Raw genomic sequence first — 12,226 nt, 5'->3', positions numbered from 1 at the left:
GCCCCACCCGCTGACGGTGGGAGAGAGCGGTGCGTGAGCAGTGGAACACGTCCAGCCGTTAAAGCAAGGGGCCCTGTCTGTGGCAGTGGGACGGAACTGGACGGCGTAGAAGCCAGGCACAGGAGGACCAGTCCCTCCTGGTCTCACTGACACGTGCACCCGAAATTGAGCTCACAGAAGTCGAGAGTGCAACGGTGCCTGAGCTGGGGACAGCGGGGAAGGGGCAGGGCTGGTCGGCTCCAGGGGTCCAAGCCCAGGCAGAAGCAGCCAGCTGCCAGGGCGAGGCACGGAGGAGCTGCCTACTGCATGCTTCGGAAAGCTGCGGGGAGCCGCCTTCCCAGCTGACGACTGTCTAACCGAGTTAAACCCTGCACACCCTACACATCCAGCCGCCGTCAGCTTCCTGCCGCTGTGAGCAAGAGCCCAGGAGGACAATCAGAGAAGGAGGGTTCGCTTCCAGGCTCACAGGGTCGGAAGTCTCAGCCCAGAGGGCAGCTCTGGGCCAGAGGTGAGGCAGAACGTCAAGGGGGAAGAGGGCGTGGAGGAAAGCAGCTGGGAACATGGCACCAGGAGGGGGAAGCAGGGGGAGGGGAGGAGAGGGGGGAGGGAGAGGAGGGGGAGGGGAGGAGGCAGAGGGACTCAAAAAAGCCATGCACCCTGCCTACCCACAGGTGACCCCATCCCAAGATTAATGTGCTGACCAGGTTAACCCGATCCTTCCACCTCTAACCCTCTTGCCGTGCCTCACGTGAGCTTTTGGAGGGACATCTCATATCCAAACCATGGCACCAACATCACTGGGACCCCACTAGTGCATCCATCTTGGGTTTGTACAAGTTGAAGGTTGAGAAGCTCTCACGCAGTCAGTCTGCAGGCACCTCAGGAGAGACCCACAGAACCCAGCCTGTGAACCAGGGGCCATGCCCGCCACCAGGTGCTGGGAGGGCCTGGACTGATCCTCATGCCGTTAGGTCCACTGGCAGGAAGCAGACTCCAGGAGGCGCCGCTGGGGACCAGTCTGGAGCGGAGAACAGCACCGGTGGAATCGTGTCCCCTCAGCTGTGAGGCTGAGAGCACCCGGGAGGCCTGAGGCCCCTCCCCGGCGTGAAGCCCACCGGAGGCTGTTGCCCTGGAAGGCTGGCTGCATTCCTCAGGGGTCTGAGGACGGCCCCCAGCCCTGCTCCCTGTCTGGCCCGCGCTCGGGCCCACTGACCCTAACCTGCCAGGAGGGCACGGCTGCAGGCCTGTCCCTCGCCCTTCAGAGGGGCCGACAGCCTTTGGCCTACAGACTCAGCCCAGAGACAGGCACGGGCGGGCCCCTGGCACTCGGCTGACCCTGGGCTGGCCCCTGTGGACAGAAGCCAGGAGGGAGCCCTGACCCGCCTCTAGCTGCAGTCTGCTGCTGCTCAGGAGCCGTGCCCTGCTCCAGCCGCGCCTCCTCCGGGAGCAGCAGGAGGACCCGGTCTGCCTCCTGGGCCTGCCTGAGAGAGTGGAGAAACTCCCAGGTGGCAGGCGAAGGCCCACCTGGGCACCTTCGTGAGACCCTGTCATAAAACGGCCGCGAAGGAGCCGCAGTGAACGCTCGGAATCCCAGCCAGGCGGGGGTTGGCGGAGGGTTCGCTCAAGTTCAGTCCAGCCCGGGCACCTTGGGGAGACGCTGTGGACAGAAGCTGGAAGGACTGGGAGGGATCCCAGTGGCGGAGCGCTTGCCAGCACACACGAGGCCCTGGGTTCAACCCCTGGTGCCTCAAAAAGAGATGGAGGAAGGAAAAAAATCTGGCACTGAATTTCTAAAATTCTAGGAAACACTGAAGCAGCCCAGGTTCACTCCAAGCTTTGCACTGTGTTCACAGAGCTGTGGCCACCATACTGCCTCCCTGGTAGATGTGCTTGCCCGTGGGGACGCCAAGTGACTGCGCCTGGGGACTCCTGTTCTGCTTCCGTGGCTCCTTGTGAGCCTCCGGCCTGCCCGTGGTTGGTCCCCAAGGTGCCTGCACTGGACACTCTGCCTGGTAGGAGGTGGGCGCCGGGTGAGGAAGAGGCTGTGGCCACGGACCCTCGGGAACCTTGACTGCCGCCTGGCTGGGGCGGGTGCTGTGCAGTGCTGGGCTAGGTCTCCTGAGGGTGGACTGTGACCAGTGGCCCCCATGCTTCCCCAGAAGAGCCCATCCACAGGCTCCTGCCACACGAGGCCGGCCAGGACCAGGAGATGCCTCCATGCTCTTCATCCCCGGACTGCCAGCAACGAATCCCCGAGGAGAACAGCCTTGGGCATCTCGTTACAGCGACTGAACACGGAGGCAGTCTGTGATGACCCAGGAAAGCGAAGCTCATGACAAGAAGGACTGAAACAGGGAAGGTGCCAGAATGGATGAGAGGCCCCGTCCTGAGATGCGAAACGCAGAGGAATGGGGAAGAAGCCTGGGGTCAGCGCAGCCCTGGGCCCACTCCCCAGTACAAACCAAAGAACAAAAAGAGCCCCCCAGCCGGGTGCTGATACTACAGAAGACACGTGAGGCACCCGCGAATACCTTCGTCAGGGCCACTCCACACTGCAGGGGTCACGGCCAGGACCCTCAGCCCTCTGTGCACCAGGCCAGCCGAGGCCCTCCCAGCCGTCAGGAAAAGGGTCACTGTGGTCCAGCCTCAGCACCTTGCAGGTCTACAGGCACCTGGCCTCTGGAGCTAGGTCCTTCCTGTGTGCTCTGTCCTGAGCCTGTTGGGGGTTCAGCAGCACCCCTGGGCTCAGCTGAGAAGCCAGCGGAAGCCTCACCCTGCAGCGGTGACAGGCGACCCTGCCTCCTAACAGTGACCTCCTCCTCCCGGGGACACACTGACCTGAGTGGACAGCTGTTGAGCCAGAGCTGCCTGTGATGACCTCCCTCCCCAGCAGCACACTATGGTCACCCCAGAACTCACCGGGCTTCCCCAGACAGATGCAGCCAAACACAGGACCTGGGTACGGGGCTCCTGCTCTGCCTGGTCTGAGGCCTGATCCTGTGGACAGACTGCGAGAAACCCACGCCAAGGCCACACCTGTGAAATGCGGCCTGTGTCGGGGCTTCTGCAGGTTCTGATGGAGCCCAGCACTGCCCTGGAGGGGTCAGCGGAACCGTCAGCAAGCTCCATGGCAGCCTGTGGGCTGAAACCCTCATGCCCACCTCCTAGGGCAGTCCCGGAGTGGAATTCACGAGCATGGATCCACCACGCAGCTTGCGTGGGCACTGCCAAGAGGAGACGTGCCTGGCAGGGGGGCGGGGCAAAGCCCTGGGGGAGGCCTGGAGGACTGCCTGGGCTACTTCTGGTGGAAAGTGGATCGCCCACCTAGAAGTCACCCCAGGTGGGGGCAGGAGGACGGTGCTCTGGGCAGGTCCCTTTGCTCCGGCACCATGACGTCCCCTGCAGGTTAGAGGGCCACACTGTGCCCAGCACCCCTCCTGTGAGCCTCCAGCCTCTAAGAGCATCCTCAGGGAGGACAGATGTCTAGACCAGGCAGTAAGTGCCAGGGAGGAGGTCCACACAGGGCGCCTGTAGGCGGGCGGGGCCACGCCTGCAGGTGCCTCCCTGGGTGCACACAGACCTGCAGGACAGGCCTCGCCCTGGCCACTCACAGCAGCTCCTCCGTGCGGCACAACAGGGGTCTCGGGGTCTCCCGGTTTCCAGGTTCCCCTGCGGGACTGGCTCGACGGGCTCAGATGTCTCAGCAAGGGTTGTGCAGAACCACCCTGCAGGAGGTGGAGCCGTGTCCCAAGTCAGACACGCAGGAGCACCTGCGGCAGACCAGGGAATGGTCAGCCCTGCCCGGAGCACGGGAGAGGCCGGAGCTCCGCGGGTCTCCATCCCAACGTGGGCCGCACGGCACCACAGCTGGCCTGGAGGCCACAGCCGCCCACGACTGACTTCTCACCAGGCTCCCGAGACCCCAGTCAGGCTGCCCTCCCTGCATTCTGCAGACCCCAGGGGCCCAGAGGGAACAGAGCGCTCACCCCTGACCACGCTCCACCCACCAGCACCCCGGCAAGCTGTTCCAACCTCTTTGCCTCCCGGGATCGTGCAGGTGCCCCAAGGACCACAGTGATGCTCGCGTTAGAAGTAACGTTCCGACTGTACCAGCCCAAGGGCCACTGGTTTCAGAGCTACGAGGGCATTTTGAAGGGGTCGATTGTGGGGTGGTTGCAGATGGCTCCAGAGCTGAGGAAAACGGGACTCGAATTGTTGCTCTTCTCTCCCGTCGTCACACGGCTAGGAAACCAGCTGGCTTCTGTGAGGTCCAGTTTCCTCAGGATGCAAATAGCTGTGGTCACCACGATTCAGAAAGGAACATCCGTTATAGTGCCAAGCCCGTGGCTGACTCGTGTTGGCTCAGATCTTCAACTCACAAACACACGGAATCTGTCCACCAGACACTCGTGTGTACAAATCAGACTCTACACACACGGAGCCCTGGCACTTCACAGGGGCTCGGTCAGGTCTGCATTTGTACATTGGTCTCTCCAAAATGTGGGAGGGTGAAGGGACTCCTGAGGTGCAGGTCGGGTCAATACCAAACGCACAACAGCTCTGCAGACAGGCTGAGCCAGGGCCTTGCTGAGCTCCCCAGGAAGGCAGCCCGGAAGCTACGCCTGTCCACAGGCAGCACCTGGAGGTCCCTGCTGGCACCAAACCGGAAGCACAAGTCCCACCAAGAGCAAATATTCTTACTGCAGCCGTGACTTTCCAGTGGCTTCAGTCGGAATTCCCAAAATGGACCATTCCCCAAGTCCCTAGAGCGGAGTCACAGCTGGGCCTGAATGGGGAGGAGCTCCCCAGCTAACTCGCGTCTTCACGGCATCGTGCTCAAGCAGCAGCAGGAGACCCGAGGGGCGAGGCCGGCACGGGGTCCCAGTGGAACCCTTACCACCGTGTGGCCCGGGCAGCCTACTCATTCCGTCTCCATCTCCTCCCTTTTGGGGTGAGAATTCTCCCCAAACAAGCTGCGAACAGGGGTGCTCTCTGGTGACCCCTCAGTGAACTGCACCCAAAACCATTATCGGGACAGGTGCTCAAGCCGAGCCGAGGGGTCCACCCGACAAGCGCAGCAGGCGTGCACCCACGCAGGAAGCACTGGATCCTCTCAGCACCCACAAGGGTGGGCGAGGCCCACAGCTTCACTCTCCCCAGGCTGGATCCAGAGCCGCCTGAGAAGACCTTAGGAACCAGGTGAAATTCCCTCATCTTTTGACAAATCTGCAGCAGAACAGACACTGTCACAGATCCCCGTCACTGACATCAAGGCAGCCTTCCTCAAAGAAATCCACCCACTGCTACGAACTCTACCTCCCAGGTTTCAAATGAACCACGGACGGTTCTGGAAACTCCCCACCTCCTGGCTGGACTCGCTGACTTCAACTTTTAAGGCACCAGGCTATTTGCTGCTGTAATTTTTGCACAGTGAGAACCCAAGGGCTGCCTCCAGCCTGGTGATGGTTTTCTGAGCTGAAACTCCAAACACAAACACCATCATCTTGAAAAGTGGGCGTGGACCTGAGCCACAGTGGCTGTCATCAGGGGGGCCTCGCTCCCACCGCCGGGCTCGGAGGTCCCCGGGCTGCCTCAGGTGTGCTGGCTCCTCGTGGTCTCTTCCTAGAAATACTCGGGGACCCGAAGACACACTCCTCTCCCATATGCCACGAAACTGCTTGCTCACGTGAATTCTGTACAGGTTGGGCCCGAGTCACCGGGAGCAGGACACGAGTCAGTTACGCCCTTGCCCTGTGGGCGAAGCCCGGTCACTGGAACACACCTGCTGTGGCCAATCTCATGCCCTGGGACAAGGCTGCGCATCTGGTCTGTCAGGAGCGTGAGCTCTGAATCCCTGGGCACGGAAGCTCGTGAGCAGACCTGGCAGTCCACGACAGCACAGCTGGGGCTCCCCACCGCCAGCGGCAAGGGCGGGGCCTCCCCAGCACGCCCGCCACAGCCGGGACTTGAACACTGCTTCTGCTTCGAGATGGTTCTTCTCCTCCACCGTTCAGATTCCTCCCGCTCCCACATCACTCGAGGTGCTGAGAGTGTGCGTGTCTTGAACTCGGACAGATGGGTAAGTGCCAGGGTCAGGGGCCCGTTCCATCTCCTGACCTGAAGCTGTGAGGTACAGGCTGTTCTGTGGCGCCAGGCTCCCTGTGCCCAGGTGCAGAATCCCACCTGATCCAGCATTCTTCCTACCTGCCTGCACTCCGCGGAACTTCAGGTTCCATGGAGGAACTTCCCCTCCATCTGCTCTTTTCCACCCTGGGAGAGGATGCTGTCCTGACCAGGGAGGACACACACCCCCCCCCATGTATTGTCCACGTGCAAAGCAACCACTTAGCATAGACAGAGGAGTAGCAGAATCACAGACCAGGTCCTTCCCTCATCCTGAGGGAATGTGCAGGGCAAGCTAGGAGATCCACAGAGGTAAAGGCAGGGCAGAAGGACCTGAATGCATCCTGCAGAGGCCTGACTGCCGAACTGCCACCACGAGTTCCCCGGGGGCTTCCTAAGGTGCAGCACGGCACATGGCTTTTAAGACCCTGGGCCTGGGAACTTCAGATGAAGACGTGAACGCTACGAAGACACGATTCCTCAACTCACCTGAGTCTGTTTGTCCCTGTGACCATTCACAAAGTCACCTCTAAGAGGCAGAGCTCCCCAAGCCAGGACCAGCTCGCTGCCGTGACGACTAACACTTCTGTAATCCTTCACAGCACCTCCCAGGCCACGCGATGAGCAAGTGAGACTCCAGCCTCTGCTCCCCACAGACGGAGCATCCACAGTCATCCACAGAAAATGAAAGCAGGGGAAGCCCCCAGAAGTGGTCATGAGTCTGGTCCCCCTGTCTGTCCCCTCGATTGACCACCCGAGTTGATGAGGTAGGTAACTCGGTCCTCCTGGACTGTACCCCTCCCACTAAGGAGCACAGAGAAATCTCCAGGGCCACCACTTCCAGAGGGAAATGGATCAGGGAGCAGACACGGCTTTGCTAACACCCTGAGGTGCTTTCCAGGAACCCCTTCTCCACTCACAGGGAGCTTGGGAAGAAACCAACAATGACTACACCTCCAGGTAGATATGAAGAGCGGGAGACCCTGGGGTCCAGCACGCTCGGGACACAGCACAGCACACCTTCCCGCAGCAAGCCCATCACAGACACCAGCCCGCCACACAGCCCTCGGGCGCACTGAGGAGAGGCCGGAGAGCACCTGGCTTGAAGCCCTCGACGGCCAGGCTCCAGGTCTAGCGTGCTCTGAGACTGGGGTCACCCTGGGAGGAAGCAGATGCCCACAGTCATTTCTGAAAAACTAGCAGGCCACACCTGGGACATAAATGGCACTTTTAAACAAACTCAAAAGTCACTTTCAATAGGGCCCTTCAGACCCTGCCCAGTGGGGGGCACTACCAAAGCCAAAACTCGCAACAGCGACCCGGTGACGGTTCAGCTGCACTCGGGAACTCAACTGGGGCCCCTGTGGTCCTGAAGACCATGTCCGGAGCCAGGTCCTCCACTCCGGGAGCTCAAGGACTGCCCCCTGTGGCCTCAAAGATTACATCCTGGACCCGCTCAGGGAAGCGCCACCAGGCAACAGTTCTGTCATCCCTGGGAACTTACGCAGCTGCCCCAGCTTCCAACAAGACCACTGTCAGACCCCATCCAGGGTAAGAGAAGGCCAGTGCTGTGAACTACAGAAAAAAAACAGGCACTAGACCTCCGACTCCTGGAGTTTAAACAGCATTCTGTGCAGCCACGAATATCACATCGGACCCGGCCCAGGGAGAACAAAAGGCCAGGACAGCACCAAAAACACACTCTGTGGCCAAGCTGACTCACTGGTAATTGCAGGGCCAACCCAGAAGCACAGTCTAATTCCAGAGCCCAGTTAGTGGTCTTGCCAACCAGCAGGACAAAGCCAGCTGCCACATCTGAATACAGAGCCCAGGCAGCAGCCTGGGTGCATAGAAAACCTGAAAGCAAGTTCCACCAGCCAAGGGATGTTACAGTCCTCACAGCAAGACTGCCAGGCAGGTGTAAGGAGTGAAGCTCTATTACCTCCAGAGAATGTCGGCAAAGTCAGTAAAGGTGGCTGCCTTTGCAAGTGTGTCAGCACCAGTGTGAGGACACAAGACTACAAAGACCCAGGAAATGACAGAAATCCAGAGTCCCAACGATAGCCTCCCAAGATGGAAATTTATAAGTTATAGGAAAAAGAATGCCAAGAATATATGCGTTAAAAAAATACATAGATAAATGAATTCGAAAAAATGATGTGAAAAAAAGAAAATTTGACACATGGAAACCAAAATAGAAACACTAGACAGGAACAATATAGTGACTGTGCTAAAAAATGCAACAGAAAGCTTCCTTAGCTGGTTCAATCACGCTGAAGAAAGAACCGGGAAGCTGAGACTGAACACGTGAAATTAGTAGCAACATTTAAAAAGATAAATGAAGACAATATATTGAATCTTGAAAATAAAGTTGCCCAAACAGAGAAGATGCTAAGAAATCATGAACAGAATCTCCAAGAACTATGGGACATCATGAAAAGACCAAATTTAAGAATTATTGGGATGGAGAAAGGCACAGAGATACAAACCAAAGGAATGAATAACCTATTCAATGAAATAATATCAGAAAATTTCCCAAGCCTGAACAATGAAATGGAAAATCAAATACAAGAGGCTTACAGAACAGCAAATGCACAAAATCACAACAGATCCACCCCACGGCACATTATAATGAAAATGCCTAACGTTCAAACTAAAGATAGGATTTTGAAGGCCACGAGAGAAAAGCATCAGATTACATATAGGGGGAGACCAATACGGATAGTAGCCGACTTCTCAACCCAGACTCTAAAAGCTAGAAGGGCCTGGACCAACATATTTCAAGCTCTGAAAGAACATGGTTGCCAACCAAGAATCCTATACCCAGCAAAACTGACCTTCAGATTTGAAGATGAAATAAAATCCTTCCATGATAAACAAAAGTTAAAAGAATTTACAAATAGAAAGCCTGTGCTACAGAATGTTCTCAACAAAATATTCCATGAGGAGGAAATGAAAAACAACAATGGAGGTCAGCAAAGGCAGGAACTACCTTAGAGAAAAACCACTCAAAGGGAAACCAAGCCAACTTAAAAACCAAAAATAAGCCAAATGACTGGGAATACAAATTATATCTCAATAATAACCCTGAATGTTAATGGCCTAAACTCAACAATCAAAAGACATAGACTGGCAGAATGGATTAAAAAGAAAGACCCAACAATATGCTGCCTGCAAGAGACTCATCTCATAGAAAAAGACATCCACAGACTAAAGGTGAAAGGATGGGAAAAAACCTACCACGCACATGGATTCAGTACAAAAGTGGGGGTTTCCATCCTTATATCAGATAAAGTGGACTTCAAGCCAAAGTTAGTCAGAAGGGATAAAGAAGGACATTTCATACTGCTTAAGGGAACCATAAATCAGGAAGACATAACGATAGTAAATATTTATGCCCCAAACCATGGTTTATCCCTGTACATCAAACAAATCCTTCTCAATTTCAATCACACAGACCACAACACAATAATTCTGGGTGACTTTAACACACTGCTGTCACCACTAGATAGATCTTCCAAACAAAAACCAACAAAAGAAACCATAGAACTCAGTAACACAATCAATAACCTAGACTTAATAGACATATAGAATATTCCATCCATCAATAAGCAGATTCACTTTCTTTTCAGCAGCGCATGGAACCTTCTCAAAAATAGACCATATGTTATGCCACAAAGCAGCCCTTAGGAAATGCAAAAAATTGAGATACTGCGTTGTGTTCTTTCACAACTTAATATACAGCATTAAAAAAAAACAAAACTCAGTGTTCAAATCTTAGGAAGAGAGGAGAGAGTTAAGCTATTCAGGAGAAACCCTATTCACTAAATGGCAGAAATCTTCCTAAATCTTGTGAGTGATAAGGACACTGGGTGGATTTAGAACCCCAAATAGATATGACCAGAGAAGAACTTCTCCATGTCATACTGTAGTTAAACTTAAATACAGAATAAAGACTATTCAGAACTTCAAGAAAGAAACACTAGGTCACTGACAAGGTCACTTACAATGGCAAACCTATCAGAATAATTCAGACTATCCAGCAGAAATTCTAAAGGCCAGGAGGGTGTGGAATGACATACTTCAGTCTTTGAAAGACAATAATTTCCAACTTAGATTACTATATCCAACAAAATTATCATTCAGAATTGTAAAAGTAAATGCTTTCCAAGAAAAGCATAAACTGAAAGAATTCATGATTACTAAACCATCATGACAAAAGATACCGGAAGTAATCCTATGGGGAAATGAGGAAGCAAGATAAATACAAGCCAAGGACACAGGAAAAAATGGGTCTCAGCAAAAGAAGATAAACAAAAGTGTTTCAGTGGATGAGCAAGGGAGAAAGAAATGAACACAGAATATTCACAAAACCAAAGAGAAACAAAATGATACAAATTTGTATATATCTTTCAATAACACTGAATGTAAGTAATATGAATTCTCCAAATAAAAGAGGCAGATGAGCTGGCTCAAAGACAGAGGCAGCCTGACAGCCAAGGATAAAGAGTGATATTAGAACCAAATGGAATCCAACAGCAAGCAGGACTAGCTAGATTCATTACACAATGGAAACTCCAAGCCAAAAGCAGCCAGAAAATAAAAAGAAGCTCAGTACATCTTGGTAAAGTGAACCACCCAGCAAGAAGATACAGAACATCTCCATTTCCCTCCCCTCAGCCCTTCACCCCCACCCCTTACCCCTTCACGAAGCTGCTCTGGGGCATGCTCAGCCCTGTGAGGAGGCCGGAGACTGGAGGCTGGACTTGGGAGGTACCCTCCACTCCCAGAAGATCAAGTACCACCCCAGTGGGGTAGGGGGGGGTGTCTCGGCCCCTGCCTCCGTGCCTACCAGGCTCGACCCCAGGACCAGATTTCTCCTCGGACTCTACCATTCCCACCCCTTTGGCCCCACCCCACAACCACTACCTCCCCATCGTCTCCTCTTCTATGGTCCCCCTACCCCCATGTCTTCCCTCCCGGCCTGTCCCTGGGCCTTCCCCACTACCTCTTCCTCAGATCCAGGCCCTCAAATCACCATGGGTGGTTCTCCCTCCAGGAAAAGGGGAGGAGAGACCAGGACCAGAGTTGCACAGCTGCTGCCTAGATGGGCTCAGGAGCCTTTCTCAGGGACTCCCTGCCCACATCCTGGGGCTGTGACCCCTTTCCAAGCTCCTGGAACTGCCCATCCTTCCCCCCCCCACCCCATCAGGCGATCCTCGTATGGAGGAACACCTTGCTGTCGTGTACGAACTCTTCCTTCACTCCCATGACTATACTCCTTTCATCGGATGTGGAATTCATCAGTGAGATTCTGTGCATGCGAACCAAGGGCCGGACATGGTACGTTTTGTCACTGGCCCTCTGCCCTTCCTGGCTTGGAACCATTTTGCACAACTTCGGCTGGAGGTTCTACAGCTGACCCGCCACCCTGAGAATCGGCCCCTACAAGCCTGCTGGAGGCTCACAGGACTTCCCATTCACGTGCTCTTTTTGCGTTTCTACAAGCGTGACAAAGAGGAGCTTTATCGGACCTACGATGCCTATTCCACATTTTACCTGAATTCCAGTGGCCTCGTTTGTGGACATCACCTAGACAAGCTGACCTTCACACTCACCTTCAACACCTGTGAAGTTGCTGTCAGAAGCAGCACCCAGGGTACCTGTGTTCCCAGGTCTGAGCCAGGAACCGGGGCGGAAGCAGCACTGAAGCCTTTGCTGTGCACAAGAGAAGGAGGAGGAGATGGCCAAGAGTCTGGAGCCGGCTGCTTCCCCTCTTCCCTCCTTCCTTTCCATCTCATGCTGTGTAAAGCTGCTGTGTAATTTAACTCGTAAATAACAAAGTAACAATATGGCTGGAAAAAGGAGATATTATTGTAAATATATATGCACCAAACACTGAAGCACCCAGTTTTATAAAACGTGCATTATGGGACATAAAGAGGGTCCCCACCATGGCAACAGTGGGTGACTTCGACACCACACTCACCAAGAGATCATCCAGACCCAAGAAACAGTTCATCACGCCGTAGATGAAAAGGACTCAGCAGACGTCTACAAAATATCCCAAGAATAAATGTAAACGATTCTTTACAATCTAAAA

At 54.6% G+C, this 12,226-nt stretch overlaps 1 pseudogene across 1 annotated transcript; it reads left to right on the top strand.

The window, feature by feature from the left end:
- Positions 1 to 5,989: 5,989 nt before the first annotated feature.
- On the top strand, positions 5,990 to 11,833 carry LOC306648576 (uncharacterized protein C6orf136 homolog; annotated as a pseudogene). Its single transcript has 2 exons — positions 5,990 to 6,079; positions 11,143 to 11,833. The product of its transcript is annotated as an uncharacterized protein C6orf136 homolog (transcript).
- The last annotated feature ends 393 nt before the right edge of the window (positions 11,834 to 12,226 follow it).

The sequence above is a fragment of the Sciurus vulgaris genome (assembly GCF_902686455.1).
Source record: "Sciurus vulgaris genome assembly, chromosome: 17".
In the NCBI taxonomy this organism is placed as follows: domain Eukaryota; kingdom Metazoa; phylum Chordata; class Mammalia; order Rodentia; family Sciuridae; genus Sciurus; species Sciurus vulgaris.
The sequence above is the reverse complement of the archived record's forward strand: the minus strand, read 5'-3'. Positions and strand labels throughout refer to the sequence as shown.